Source organism: Phaethon aethereus, assembly GCF_964289735.1.
Source record: "Phaethon aethereus genome assembly, chromosome: 2".
Lineage (NCBI taxonomy): Eukaryota > Metazoa > Chordata > Aves > Phaethontiformes > Phaethontidae > Phaethon > Phaethon aethereus.
The window spans coordinates 165,960,406-165,976,718 of NC_138582.1; positions in this window are offsets into that span (position 1 = coordinate 165,960,406).

Below are 16,313 nucleotides of genomic sequence, written 5' to 3' on the forward strand. Positions count from 1 at the left end.
CTGTCCAAGAGCTGCTGCGTTCGCTGAGTCTCACACCAGTAATGTGAGTTTGGAAAAGTACAATGTGTTGGAATAGATAGTTTGAGTGCAAGTTGGTGACTTCACTGTGTCCACCCATCTGCTGCTGGTGACATGACATCGCACCCTTGTGATGCCAAAAGTGCCGTCAGGTGACTTTCCTCCCTGTGTCCCCCTTAACACAGCTAAGTGGCTTCGGAGTATTGCCTTCTCACTGCATGTGGGGAACCTGGAGACAGGGAGGAGAAACGGCAGCCCAAAGAGCCCATGGGACTTCCAGGCTGAAGTTGTCTTGCTCTGGACCAAGCTGACTATACTACCACTTTGCTCATCCTGGTAGACAGTCCAGATGAAGATCACAGCGAGGCAGTAATGCTCAGAGTACACAACCAGAATTCAAGAAATCAATGAGAAATTAAGACTTTCTACAAACTTGGGCCACCAGATCCTTGTTCCCTACCCAATCAATGGAAAAAAAAGAGTTGTTGTTGAATAGTGAATTAGAGGATCTCAGAAAGGCACGTACCTGAGCGACATCGGGGTGTAGGCAGCCTGAACCGCTCTTTTGAAATGCAATGCCATTCAAAAAGTTTTGAATACTGTCTTTAATCTGATCTTCTGTCGTCTCTTATCTGACCAACAATTTCAGCACATAAAAGTTCTGCTAAAACCTGAACGTACATCGCTTCTCTTCCACCCATCTATGGCTAACGATTAATGTGCTGGGGGAGCAAATGGTAGAAGCTGATCTTTAATGAGCAGAGAGTCTGTTCGAAAACACACCTCTAGCCTTGCAGGCTGCCAGAAGTTTTGTTTGAGAATTGCACCAACTTCACAGTCTTTACTCTCTGTAAGCACTGAGTCCTAGCGCCAGGGAGCAAGAGGTCTGGTTGAAATTTTCTTCTGTGTTCAGGAATGATCTATTCTTGATAATGGAAATTTGAGCCCAGATTGTGCCACTTAGTCATATATGTTGATATATAGCAGCAATGTAACAGTAAATAACAGATTTCCATCCCTTCTTTCTTCCTCTTGGAATTTAAGCTGAAACTGAACATCTTTCAGCTTTTTGTTGTCCCTCTCCAAAAGGTGAAGGGAAACCCATGTTTTTAAACAGCTCATTTGCAGAGGAGTGCTAAACAAGATGAAAAAGAGTCCCTGCCGAAGTGGGACAAAGATTTCACATATGCTGAGCAAAAAGTTCCTCGTTCCTTACTCAGCCCCATTTTGTTATGGGATCAGTAGGAGACCTAGCCCGATACTAGCCATGAGTGACGTGACTAACGCTGGTGTCTCATAGCATGCTTCAGATCTGCAAATACTTTTGCACCCAAAGAAATTAGCCCGAATGCACAACCTTTCTATAAACATCCTTATCTTATGCAAATAAACTCTGGGGATTACCCTTGGTAACCCCACCCTGCTTTGTAACCCATTTTCTGCTTTCCTATAGGCTTAAAATTATTATCCCCTTCAAAATTTTCCTGTGGATGAAGCCACAACAGTGTGTGCCTGGATAACGCTCTTTTCCCCATAGGCACTTCACAACCCTCTCACCAATAGACAAGTGTGGTGGTGTTCATATCAGGTTAGCTCTCCCAGGAGACCTGGAGTTTATATTACCTGGTAGAAAACAGACTAGGAGTGAAGGGTAGGAGGGAATTCAGTCTGAGCAGAGAGAAGTTTGGAGGAGTGAAACAATTCAGTGAAAAAGGAGAAGTAGGGAAAGAAACAAGCCAGTCCTAGCAGGCAGCATAATTCAACTGTTTATTTGACAAAAGTGGCAAGAGTCAGAGAAAATGCAGAAGGGGTTTTGTAGTGAACAGAAGTTAAAAATAATAAGAACAATAATGAACTGATGGCTTGCAGAAAAAAGGAATGAGGAGATGAATGAGACTGCATAGATGAAAAAGATGTGAGTGGCAGGTGCTTCTGGGACGGGAACTATCTGGGTCGAACAGGCTAAAAAATTCAGAAAAGAAAGCTCCATTTCAGGAGAAGCACACTAAGGACAAGCTTTTGCCTTGACCCTTGTTGCCTGTATATGTTCCCTGGGATGCTGGGACATTGTGACATTTCTGCACGGGCAGCTGGGACTGCTGGGATTTCACATTTCACTTGGAGAAGGCAAGTGAGGATGACCTCCCTTGGTAATTCTTCACCCTCTGACAGGTTGCTGGCAAGTCCTGCATTGCCAGCAGACCTTTCTCCAGCTTGTCTTTTCTGGTGTCTGCTGAGAGACCAGTCAAACTACTGGCCCAAATACTCATGTCCCAGACCTGCCTGGACATATGATCTGACATTGGGGCAGGTACAATTCCATCACAGGGACCTGGCAAAGCTACAGTAACACCAACTGGATCCCAGTCCCTACCATCTCCCGAAGTAAAACACTAGGATGCTACAAATGCCAGTACGTCTTTCTCACTTAGTGGTCGAGGGCTGAAAACAGACCAGGACAATGTTTTTTCCAATCTGAAAGGACACCTGGGAGGAGCAGTTTTATCTTTACTGGCAGGACTCATATAGGTAGATCACAGCACCACATCCCCATGACCTACAGACCTCATGTAGATGGGAACCATGATACATACTGGGCTGAGTGACTGCCAGTGGCCCATGGGACATTGCATGGAAAAAGTGCAAATGCATGAAATCTGGGCGGAGACAGCTGATTTGTACCCTAAGTGCTCAAAGCCTGACAGATCTGGGGCATTAGGAGCTCTCAAAACATCCTCACCAACACTTCTATTTACTTGTAAGTGATCTTGGTAACAAGAAGGGGGGGAAAACCCTCAATGAAATAATCAATGGAAATCACAATGGGGCCATCTTTATAGGCTATAAGACCCATGGAAGCCACAAGCAATTAATTTGCAACAAAAATCACCTTTAAACAACGTTTTCTTAGTCATTCTAGGAAAGCATAACACAGCAGGAGCTCCACTTTTCATGAAGTTTTGTATGCCAGTCCAAGGGAACCCATTTTGTACTTTATAGCCCTTATGTTCAATTTTTAATTATTAGCTTTTTCCTCTTGTAAATTTAAATCCTTTCCCATTACATTTAGGGAACAATAGTGAAACCCTCCTGTAGCTAATTTAATGCCTTTAAATTCCCATGGAAGGTAGCCAAAGATCTTGTATCCTAATGGATAGTAAAATGCCTACCTGATTTTAGGGGAGGCAAGTTCAAGTCCTGCTATGGCTATATGTATTAAAAGAGGTTGTTGGTTAACTTTTTTCTTTTATTTCCATCAAGATGACTAAAGAGAATTCTTTGCACATTATGCTAAAATGACAGTGAAATATGTAGCAGCTTGTCCAAAGTATTTTGCACCCCCTAAAGGTAAGCTAAGAAAGCAATAGTTTGATCCCGTAGAAACACACACACTCAGACAAAGTGGAAGAGAGTTACCGTTGCAATCATCAAATGAAGCAAGAGGAAGAAAAAAGGTTGTTAGTGACCATGCTCAAGCACCACACTGAGCAGAGGGATGTTTATGAAGGTCAGTGGAAAATCTTCACTCTAGCTCAGGGTTTTAATTTTTTATTCTTCATTCCACTGGAAGATGATGGCAAATCTCCTGCTGACTGCACCGCAAGAGCACAGATCTCCTAGCCTGTCTCACCTTCCTCCCAAAAGGTGATCCAAAACCAATGGCTACTGCCTAATGAGGAGGCATCTAGAAAGCACACCACTCAGCATATCCATGGCCAGTCTAGACCCTGATCCCTTCTTCCGCAACTGCCAGATTCTGATCTCAAAAGGGCAGAACACTCAGCAAAGATAGAATGGGAGGTGTAACCTCCATGACACTTTTCACATTTCATGACACTCACCTCAGTTACACGAGTACTTCTCATACCAAGTAAGTCTTCTGAAAAGATGCTGCTAGCACACTGATGACTAGTTCTGTTTTCCATTGTCACTGTTTTCCTCTTAGTGCAGGCAATTTGAACCAACTTTCCACTCTATTGTGTCGATGTAATAGTCGCTATACTCCACAAGAAGCCCAAGTCTCTTATGTTAGATGTTTCAAATCCATAAACCTGCTCACATTTGCCTTGAATGCACCATGATTTCTGTCCTTATGCTGATCAAGTGGCCCAAATCATGCTTTTACACCTGTATAAACCTCCTTTTTTTTTTGAGTAATTTGGTCCCGCAGGGGATCCTAGAGAAGAAAATCACCAAGACCTTCTGCTGCCACAGTTTGTGCAAGAAAATGTTCATTTAAACCCAAGGACAACCCTGGATTTCCTGCTTCTTTCCATATCCGTCACTAAGTATCCTATTCAGTTTTTGGGAGTATGATGCAAAGTATACAGGAAATGAGTGGAATAGTTGGAATACCAACAAAAGTAATGTCTTTTTAATGAATGGAAAAGTTCATGGAGCACTTGTGCTAATCAGCTTTATTAAATGAGTTCAAGTGACAGTGCACAGATGAAAGAGCATCAGAGTATCTGCAACTCAAATACTTTTGCTAGAGGCACCAGTTGACTTGGGAATCAGCAACAGCATGAACATAAAGCCCTTCATTTGTTCTTCAGTGCCATTCTGCTTAGGGATGTGGAAACGAAGTTCATGCACCCACCATGCATTATTCAGGGAAATCTAGTAGAGTTTCTTTAATTATACAGAGCAAAGTGGTTCCAGGACCTGATCCAACTAGATTAATCAGTATGTTGCAGTGCCTGAGCTGAGTCCAGGACCCAGGACTACACTCAGGTGGCTTGACTGCTGGAATTCTCTCCAGGTAGTGCTGCCAGCTTGGACAAGACCACTGTTACAGCTGAGTACTTGAGGAGCTTTTGATTAGATGTTTTCCAAACTTAAGGAGTCTGGTCCTGTTTGTGCTTGTTCTTCCTTCATCATAGTTGATATATTGAGCCAGAGACGTGTTAGCAAACCGGTATCATAATGATGCTGTGCAGTTCCTGGAGGAGCAGCTTTTAGCAAATGGAGATTGTTGAGTTTCGGTTTCAATGCAAGTGAGGTATCCAACTCAGAGGAGATCTAAAGCTCAGATCAGTGAACTATGCTTCTCCAAGGCAGAGCAAGCAGGGTCTGCTGCAGGTTGGAGAAGGAAGGCTCCTTGGAGGGAATATCAGCACAAGAAAGAAATTGAATTACACATTAATCAGTGCACTGCACCTATGGTGAATGTCCTTCCACACCAGATGTTTTCTTAACTTCTACTGTCTTGTTCGAGAAGATCTCAGCGCCTAACACACACTGTCCTGTACGTTTAAGAAACATGAATAAGTTAAATTGCAGCTGTGTCTGGAGTGGAACATAAGAGATGTTTAATAGGTCACAACTCAGTTCATGAAAATCAAAATAACTTTGATTTCATTTGATGTTCATGTGTATCTTCAGGGTGTGTCTGGGTTCATGTAGGTGGCTGGGGTGTGCTGAGTGCCCATGTATTTCTCAAGAATCAGAGACTTTCTGTTAGTAAGTTATTCAATGGCTTTTTTTTCTTTTCTGTTTCCTTCTCAGTTTCTGGTTACACTCTAAGAATTTTGCACACTCAGTTTCTGGAAAAAAAAACTCTCTACCAAATAATTTTGATGATTAATTCCTAGGCAAAGCTCCCCAGCCACCACAGAGTTGCCAGGACTATTCAGTATGAATATTGCCTTTATTAAAATCTTGCCATTTGTTTGTGCTTGGGTGGTCATGTGAAAATCTACTTGGACAACTTCCTCTGAAAGTTACATTTCAGTCTGGGAAGAGAAAAAAAATGTATGTATCTATTTATACATACATAGAAACACAAATTTAAACCTGGACCCCTGAATCTATTGCATATAAGCATGGACGTCAGTTGTGTATCTATTGTAGGTACACGCAGGGGAGATGCACACACTAGCATGTGACCAGATCTGTGTGCTAGATCCCTCATTAGGCCAACCAACAACGCTGGAAGGAACAAACAAGCTGCTTCACCAAATCCTCTCAGAGCCCAAAGAAGGGTTTTTTTCATTGGTGTATTTTTCTAAATATTTTGGTCTAATAAAACAATTTTGGTCTAATCAAAAACAGGACCTGGCCCTACAAAACTTGCCTCACTTGTTTCCCTTGACCACCAGCGGTCCAAAACCACCAAGAAGTGCCAGTTCTTCAGAAACCAGGTGTGACTCAGTCTGCTGGAAAACACTCCACTTCTCAAATTCAGACCAGTTGCAATGTGAGGTTTTACCCACTACAGAGGTTACTCATCATCTTTGGTTCAGATTCCCTTCATTTCTGATGATTTTTGATCAGAGATTTTCTGCTAATTTGCGTACATGTAAAGCTTAGTGGAGAACCCTTGCCCAAAAGTGATCCAAAATGCATGTTTGTAATAACCCAGGTGGTACAAATGTGGCTGACGGTTGCTTTTATTTCATGGTAAGTACAGTTTGTGGTTTTCTTTCCTGACCTTGCACACATTGTGGTAACGTGCAGCTACTACACCAGCTCATTAGCCCATTGTCGAAATCTCTGAGATAATTTAAGGGTGAATATAGTGGGGGGAAAAAAAAAAGAAAAGAAAAAAGAGAAGCTTTGCATGTGAAAGAGAAAATAGGGGGAGGAGGGTAAAATCACCAGGGTGAAGTACAACATGTTCGGCAGACTCCGGTCCCTTGGCTGCCTGCCCGATGACTTTCCCGAGCAGAGCTCTCCTAGCAACCGGTCCCCAGCCATTTGAATTTTTATGTATCGCTATGTCGGCGGTGATGTCACGGTTTCCATAGCTACTATCAGCTGGAGGAACGATGACACTTGCACTGCTCAGGAACTGAGAAAAAATTGGCCCGGCTGAAATATTTCAGGCAACTCTGAGAGATGCGTGCGATCGAGCTCGCACTTCAGCACGACACGGTGCACGTGGCCGTGCTTTTTGCTGATGGAGCCATTCTTCACGAGCACTGAGAGGCTTTCGGCTGCTCACCGGAGGCAGATGCATCGTCTGCGCTGCAGCAGCTGGTGCAATATTTATCCTTCCCTAAGTTCTTCATTGTAGAAATTAAATATTGTTATTAATTATACTCCCCATCCCACAGGCTGCCCAGCCCTGTCTGGTTAGAGCACACTTGTGAGAAGGGAACAGGCAATCCATTTGTCATGCGGTGACAACTTCTGGCATCAGGAATGAAGTGTTTCAATAAGAGAAGGCTTTGATCCTATTCATAACAGAGTATTTAAATAATTGCTAACCAGGCAGAGACTTCAGGCATTATCCCAGGGTGTGTTTCGTTATTGCAAAAGGTTAAACTGAGCCTTTGGTGCACAAGCCAAAAAAAAAGGAGGGCTCAAGAAATTTGGTCAAGGGATTAAGTTTGAAGGCATGGCTCTGCTAATGTAAAATAGAACAGAGGCCAGGAGATGGTCTGGACACAACAACCCCTAAGAATGAGCGTAGAACATGGCACAGAGCAAACAAACACTGCACTTGAAATCTCACAGCCAATAGTTTGGATTGCAGCAGCTTCTAGGCTCAGGCCAGAGAGCTTCTGACAGTACTTTGAATTTTGCAAAAGCTCAAAATGCTGGATATTCCCCACGGAGACAATATTGTCCTCCACCACATTACCAAGCCGTGCTTACCATACCGGGGGCTTCTCACACATGAAGCACTCAGAGGATAAATCTCACAGACGTTGATGGCAAAGCTTCGAAGGGCAGTGGGATGCCTTTTCACTCAGCCAAACCACATCTTTCCTACTAGGGTTATTCTTAGCATAGTTTATCACAAAATCCTCAAGAAATAATCCTGGAAAAAATATCCTAAGAATAAATAATCCTGAGAAATAACATTTTGGCAGGTATTGGACAACGTGTGGTTCTCACATGAGTTTTCAAAGGGATGAAGTGAGTTAGGGACCTTCCCTGTGGTTTGTGCTTGTAACTCTTTGGGATACACCTGCAAGGGCAGTGAGCTGTTCAGCACATGCTGCTCACTAGCCCCACTATGAAATTCCCTTCCCGCAGGTATCGTGTCCTCCCTGGCGCAGCATTGCCCCAGCTGTGAGCTCTACATGCTGCAACCACCTCTGCCCGTCTATCTCACGGTTCTTCATGCTGCTGAGACCAACAGCAATTCTCTGAGATTAAGATAGCCATAGATTAAATTTAAGCACCTACATCTAAGTGTCTACATATGATCCGGCCAGTTAATGTAACTGAGAAGCAGTTTTCAGGTCCCCCAGGGTAGATACCTGCCTTTGGTGAGCTAAGCCATCTCTGAACTCCTCTGACATGAGGTGAGATTCAGCTTCCCAGTGCAGGCATCCCATGTTGTTTCATCCCATCCAGGTGGGATGCCATCAGATATTTCAAATGGCACTAGGAACTTCTGTCCTAGTTCTCCACATGCGTGTAGACATCTTAATACAGATGTTATAACCTCTGAGCTGATTTCCATTTGTGTTATCTGTAACTGCTGTGGCCAGATTCAGTTGCCCATGTACCAGCAGGCAGTGGCCTTCCAGGTGCTCTGCATATCTCTGGTCTCCAGCTGCTGCTCCAAAACATCACAGGTCTTCTGTAAATCCTTGGTCCTCTTCTCCTGTCGCTTGTTGTTTTCCCTGTGGTGTTCCCATACTCTAGAGCTTTACAAATAGCACAAGCTACTTACTTTTAAGAACTTCTTTCCACCATTTACTATACAGTTTCCAAGATTACATTCTGCCCCACAGGCTCATCAGTTTTCAAAGAGCCCACAATGTGCTGGATATCTCGTATTTGTTTCAGCGGTGGCCTATGTCCAGCCAGCCTCCTTTCAGCTTCTCCAGAGCTGACTCACACATAAACTCTGCTGAAATGGAAAGTTATGAAAATGTTTGCATTTTTTTGCATACATGTATTATCCAATGATACATCACATTATACATACCCATAGGTCTGAGTATTCATTCACAGCTCAGGTTCTCTACACCAATAGGTGCATCTGAACATGAAGGACTGGGGCTGCCAACCTAAATTTGTATTCCTGTTGCCTGGCCTGTTGAGATAATGATCACCCTAAGTTCCTACTTGAGCTATCAGCCATCTCTAGAAAGCAGTGCAAATCTTAGTTGAACTGAATGTCCTTCTGGAAGCTCTTCTGGAAATCCTGTAGGTCTGCCTGCTGCATGTTTAACCACTGATGCTCTGAAGCACAGTCACATTTGCCCTGGTTCACTGGTGCCTTTCCCTCTCCAGACAAATTCTCAGGGCAACCATGTAGCTTTAGGGAGATCAACATAGGAGAACCCAGGTTCATAACAGACCAGGGATGGGTCTTCTTGCAATGGGTAGTCCAGCTGTGGTGCTCCTTGCCACAGGAATGAGTAGGTAGTAAAAATGTACATAGGAATCCAGGAGATACTAGATAGGTAAATTCATGGAAGAGAAATCCCATGAGGGTTAGTAAATGTAAAGAAACCACACCCCTCTCAGAGAAGTGTCTGGGGCTTTGCAGAGCACTCAGAGAATCATAGAATCGTAGAATCATTTAGGTTGGAAAAGAACCTTTAGATCATCAAATCCAACCATAAACCTAGCACTGCCAAGTCCACCACTAAACCATGTCCCTTAGCACCACATCTACACATCATTTAAATACCACCAGTGATAGTGATTCAACCACTTCCCTGGGCAGCCTGTTCCAATGCTTGACAACCCTTTCGGTGAAGAAATTTTCCAAATCCAATCTAAAGCTCCCCTGGCACAACTTGAGGCCATTTCCTCTCATCCTACCACTTGTTACTTGGGTGAAGAGACTGACTCCCACTTCGTTATAACCTCCTTTCAGGTAGTTGTAGAGAACAATAAGGTCTCCCTTGAGCTTCCTTTACTCCAGGCTAAACAATCCCAGTTCCCTCAGCTGCTCCTCATAAGGCACATGCTCTAGACCCTTCACTATGCTCCAGCACCTCAATGTCTTTCTTGTAGTGAGACACCCGAAACTGAACACAGTATGTGAGGTGCAGCCTCACCAGTGCCAAAATACATGTGTTAATCCTGTTTTAAAATGTTCTCTAGACAAGCCACTCATGACCACAGCAGGGAAGAGGATATAGGACTCCGTCTCACTCAGCATGGCCATTTTTATGCTTTTACTACCAAAGAGCTATATTTTCATCATGTTATTTTTGTGCACCAGTGAGAATCCCCCACCTGCTGAGCCCTGGGCAGAGACACTCAAATTCTGCCTCACAAACAGTTCTGTAAGGTGGTCCATATGCATGGTATAATATCTCCTTACCCCTGTTAGACAGCTCCTGGGCTCTCCCTGACAGATTTTAAAGCAGAAACTGTCCTCTTGGCTTGCGTGGAGAATAAGAAGACTTTTTTTAGAGACTAAAGTCCCCTTCCTCCACGTCGTGTTGGTTCCCAGCAGAGCAGCGAGACAGTAGCAGTCTCACCCGGTCCTTCCCCTCCGCAGGAGATCTCAGACAGGTTTCCTGGATAGAGGCCATGCCTTTGGTCCCCAATTCAATCTTGCCATCCAGGCTTAGCTGCGCTGCCTCAGCAGCCGCAGTCATGCCGCTCTATCCGTGTAGCTGACCCAGCAGGATATCTCTGGGGGTCCTAGAGCCCTATCTCCCAGCCTCCATCCAGCTGAGCCAGGCACCCAGCCTCTCTCTGCCTTCCTGGAGACACAGACACTTCTTGGGGACAACTCAAAGGAGAAGAAAGCTGCAGGTTTCACCTACTGGTGTCAAAGGTCCTGCAACAACCAGATGAGTTGTGTTAGGTGAGGACAAGCCTACCCTTGAGTCATTTCACCCTTGTAACACTGTCCCTCTCTGAGCAGTGAGCTGGGAAATCAAGACACAAACTGTCACAGTGCTGCCCTTGCTTGCTTTATTTGAGATCCCTTGCAGGCCAAGCCAGCATTAGGTGGGTGATCTTCACATGATCAGACAACTGCACACTTGGCAAGGGCACTGTGATTTCACGACCTGCAGAAATTGCAAATCCATGTATTATTCCCCCAGATGTTGGGACAATGCCTTACACTCACCCCTGAGCCTTTCACACAGGCACTGGTGTTTCATCTTCCAGGAGATAATTAGATTTGTGAGCGACCGTGTGTCTGCTTCCAAGTAGCGTTGGATGTGTTCTTTTCAGGCATAATTCAGAGTAACCTACAGCAGCAGCTCAGGGGTTATTTTTGGCAAGCGTTTTGCAACAGGGCTGTAAAGTTTTTAATGTGCCATCATTTCATTTCAGTTGTTAACACAGATGTCGGTCGAAAGATAATGCTGCACATTACAATCTTTCAGGCACCAGCGCAAGACCACTTTCCCAGAGAGGCGAGTCCTTGGCAGAATTAGTCCCTGAAACAACACCCTCCGAAAATGTGCGGGAGCGTTTCTCTCAGGCCTGATGCCTGCCCAGAAAAGACTAGGCTTGTTAAAAGTGTGAACATACACATCTGTACACACACACACAATTTGCTGAAGGAATCTCTGTAATTGCGTACTTCATGCTAATATCTGCACGTGGGAATGACTGGCTGCATATTCACTTTGGTCATTTGCAGAGGTCCTTATGAGGAACATATGTAGAACTGTGATTGCTTTTGTGATCTAGATACGTGAACAGCAAATGCAATCACCAGACAGTCCAAGGCTCATTCAGGAAAAATTAACCATTGATGGAGAATGTGAATGAAAAAAACCTTAAGTGGGCATATGCACCTTAATGTTTTAGTGCTCCACCCAGCCTAACTTAGGGAGGGGGAAGAAAGCCTTCCTTTTGGCCTCATTCCCTATAGAGGGCCAGCAAATGGTCCCTGCACCTTCCTCTGAAGCCTGGTACGGTGGTTTTCTCCTGCCACCAGCCATCTCCTCTGTCCTCGTGTAGGAACAGCAGCAAAGAGAGCTGTGCGCAGCAGAAATACCTACATGACTGCAACAGAGAAGCCACCAAAATTAGATAGTCCCCCTGTTATGGCCTATTTGCAGACGCCTACCCTTCTGGCAATGGCACAGCATGGCTGGCTGGGCTTCATGCCCAGCTCCCCACCACTGCACATCCCTGCCTCCCTGCTTCTCCATCGCCTTTCACCACAGCTGTATTACGCTCACTGTTCTTGGTCTCCTCCATCAGTGCACAGGGGAGAACCGTATCCAGAGCCCCTCAGCCACCCTTCTTCCTCCAGGGCAGCACTGCCCCTTGGCTCAGCCCAGAGCGAGGAGACACCTCTTGCAAAGTGGGACACTCTTTCTGGACAAGCCGGTGGCCTGGACCTCCTCATCACTCCCACCCCCTGGACCACCCCAGGTCACTCTGGCTCTCCCACCCTGCAGCTCAACCCGACCGTGTGCTGCGAAATAGGATTCTGCCGTGGTGCCATGGCATCCCGAGGCTTCCCAGGGGGGTTCATTTCGGACGGGCGCAGAAGCGTGCCTGCAGGGCGGCACGGAGCTGGTACCGGCTGCTCTGCGACAAGTGTTTCAGAGCAATTCAGTCCTCCCCTGAATGAAATGCTGTTCGCTCACGGACCCTGGCTCCCATTGTCACCCGGTGATGAATGGGGCATCAGCGCGACGCAATACTCTATTTGTTTTAGAGGTCAGTGTCAGACTGAAGGGTATTCTTCATAAACCAAATCAGGGAGTTTGTGCTTACGTGACCAGATTGGCAAGAGCATGCGAAGTTCCCAGTAACTCCCATTGTCCCGAAAGGGAACAGAGGTCTTTTGAAGACCTTACCCATAAATTATCTGCCACTCTCCGCTCCCCCTGCTCTCTGCAAGCTCCCCACTCATGCTCTAATTCAAATACAAACTCAGAGGCGATGGGTTTGTGCCATCATCGAAGGTTTGTTCCTATCTGGGACCACAGTTCGGTCCCTGCGGGAGTGGCACAGTACCTGACACCGACCCCAGCCCTAGCACTGGGATGTCATAAGCTGGGTGTCACATTTTCCTTTGTTTCTCTTTTCTTCCCCTCCTGCCTCTAAGCAGCATCTAGTCTGATCTGACAGCCCACAGGGGGATGTACAGTGTCGGGCAGCGAGCAGTCGCTGGGAAGTCAGCACCAAACAGGACAGGAGATCACTCTTTTGCCTTGCTTTCAAAATAAGGCTGTTTAGATGTTTCTTTTTTGTTTCTTTTGCGGGTGATTTTGAGAATCCCACAAGATCTACAACATGGGATACCACATGTTGGGTTGGTATTTCCAGCCAGGACACACGGGACTGGCTGTCTGAGACTACAGTCATGATCAGGCTTGCTTAAATCCTCATCCCTCTTCCTCCATGGGCACAGGGTGCTATACCTACCTGTTGAGCATCTCCTGTCTAACCAACTTTTGAAGAATCCAGATGCTGAAGTGGTTGGCCTTTCTCTGAATTTTGTCTGCATCTAGCTGCTAGGATAGACACAAGTTGGGGACCTCAGAAAGCAGAGGGGAGGATGTTTCAGAAATAGGCCCATCTCTCCTCTCCATTAGGCTTTAATTTTAACAAACCAGACACAAAAAATGGAGGAAGACTAATACTTTTGAGAACAGAGTTGAGGTACAGACTTTTCCAATTGGCAGTCCCTCATTTCTTTGTTTCATTTTAGGATGCTGCAAAGCCAACTCCATTCTCAAATGCCCACGATGCCTGGGCAGGGATGTCTGCGGATGGAGGAGACTCCAGCAGGCTTAAATCTGATTGCAATACCTATTTCTTTGCACTGACCATATAGGTCACTTGTCAAGACTCTGGTGTACAGAGAGTCATAAGCCTTCACAGTCATCCAGGTTAGAGCAGATTAATTTCTCTTGATTGGTCTGCATGTCCCGTCCTTGGAGAGGAAATGACCTTTAATGCCACCAGAATATCCATCAACCCAGAGCCAATCTCATTGTAGCTGCCCCATTTGGCGCAGCATGCCAAAGTCGCCGGAGCTTTCAGCTGCATTTGCACAGTAACATTTGCAGCCATGTTTCTTATTAAGAAGTCAGGAATTCATGACATTTTGCAGCACAGAGATCTGGAGATTACTTACCAAAATAAAGTAGTCTATAAACTCCACAACTGCTGCGTGCGTATCGCTGATAGAGGAGAACAGCAAGACACCTCTCAGTGGAAACAGTCCAGCCTGATAAGATCTGCGGTTGAGTGTGTGTTTATGTGTGTTGCACAGCAGATACTCAGTGCAGGGACCATGAAAAGCATTTTTTTCTTTTTTTGCTGCATGGCTTTTGCTGCTTGCTTCATACGAGTCTTTCTGTCAAAACAACCTGGCCTGGTGAAAGTGTGATGATTAGATATTACACCCACTGCAGGAAAAACGTCTGCACGAGCGGAACAGGTTGTGGTGGGCAAGGGAGGGTGTACACTAATCCTTCCGCTGCTGGTCACCTCTGCAAGGTCTCCAAGGCTAGCAGAAGGCATGGAGCTATCAAATCCATTTCACAATCAAGTCCTTTCTCCTCCAACTGGTTTTCAGACCTTGTCCAGAAGCAGTAAAATGTAAATGAAAAGGGAGAAGGCAAGTAGGAACTGATCAAGTTTTTTTCCAGTACAACAATTAGGGGGCATCAAATGGAAGAAGCGGGAGACATGTTCAAAACAAGCAGGAGAAAGTTCTTCACTCTGTGCAGAGTTGGGCTGCAGGTCTCCTTGCCACAGGACACTGTGGATGCTAGACACTTTCAGGGGTGCAGGAGGAGATTTGAGAAATTCATGGGAGAGAGATTTATGAATTTCAAAATATCACATGTTGTCATTATGAACCTAGAAACCAATCCAGCTCAGAAAGCCTCTGGGCTGCATGTGGGGGTTACAGGGAAAACACTGCAGAGAACTACCATTCATCATTGCTCCATTTTCACATTCTTTCTTAGAATTACACCCCTGGCCACTGCCAGAGACACAAAACTAGATGGACCTGCAATTGCTCTTATGTTCTTTTCTCAACAAAAACACACACTAAAGCTGGTGTGCTAGCAGTTTACGTTCAAGCTCTGAAAACACATCTCAAATATACATGCAGAGATTTTTTTTCTGTCCAGGGTTGAGTGCAGCCCAGCCATAGACATATACCATTGGAGACATCTACAGCTATGTGAGATGAATCCTGCCGTTCCTGTACACACTCAGTCCTGCACTCGGTGAACTCCCCTGCAGAGTCCTAGGATTTAAAGGTTCCCTTGGCTTATGCACTTTGTTGAATAGGGCTCTGCTCTTTGCCCCAGAGCACTGCATGTTTGTTCATAATGACTGGTATGAGGGAGCCTAGCAATCCTTAGCCTTCTGCAGCACCTGTACGTGACTCTGCAGTAGCTTTAGGATGGCCAGCCTGTCACTGGAGCCAAGCAACATCACAGAAGAGGCAGAGTTGAGAAGACCCAGAAAGGACGTAAAAGTTTGGGGCACAAGTAGCATCAAGGTGGGGGATTAAAAGAGTCTTGAAAGCATCATCTGTCAGCTCAAGAGTGAAATCACAAAGCTGGAAGGCATGAGTAGCTGTTACCATAAAATGCTTAGACTTTAGGAGCTGTATGGTTCAGTTACTGGGGATAGCACCCAAATCCATTCAGTCAGCATAACCCATATTAAACTAAAGAAGTAGTTTATGATACATCACAGCAATTTATTTAAACTGGGGAATTCTTATTCCCTAGGAGTACTTCCAGAAGATAAGACATGTCCTTAGGTCCATGCTCTTGGTGACTTTAGCAAGAATGTAAGAAAAAATGAAAATGAGCATGTGCTCACAACATTAAACAAACATATGAAAAAAGGATAGAGTACCAGATAATTACACAGACCAACGAAGAGTGCATGGACGACTGTGGCTCACTTGAACAATCCAGCTCAGTGCAGGGTCAGTATACACTGCGCTGACAGATCAGGGATGTTTTTCTGAAAGGGATGTATGTGCTCACAACTTCCCCAAATGATGTGGAGGCAGTGCAGTGCAATGCTCAGAAGGCAAACGTTAACTCTGGGCGTGTAAAAAGGGGAAAAAATCCAAGTGGTGTGTACAGCACTGTCCTACTTGCACACTAGCAGGACTGATCTGGGAACTTTCTTTTTACAGAGGCCTTTTTTATATCGGCAAGAGCTCAAGGAAAAGCTCCAGTGACAAGAAGTCTGGAAAAGTCTTAAGAATCTCAATCCCTTCCATTTATCCAAGATAGTAAAAAGTTACTCGAGTCTCAGCTGCTCCTTCTGTGTGGGTGCTGAGACTTCGGAAGGTGAACAGTAGAGAAAGTGCTAACACCAGCCAGACATTATTTACGTGTGTCAAGCAGCATTTGTCTAAGTGGAGACAACTGCATCTCAGTTTAGTTACTCCAGGCCTTTAT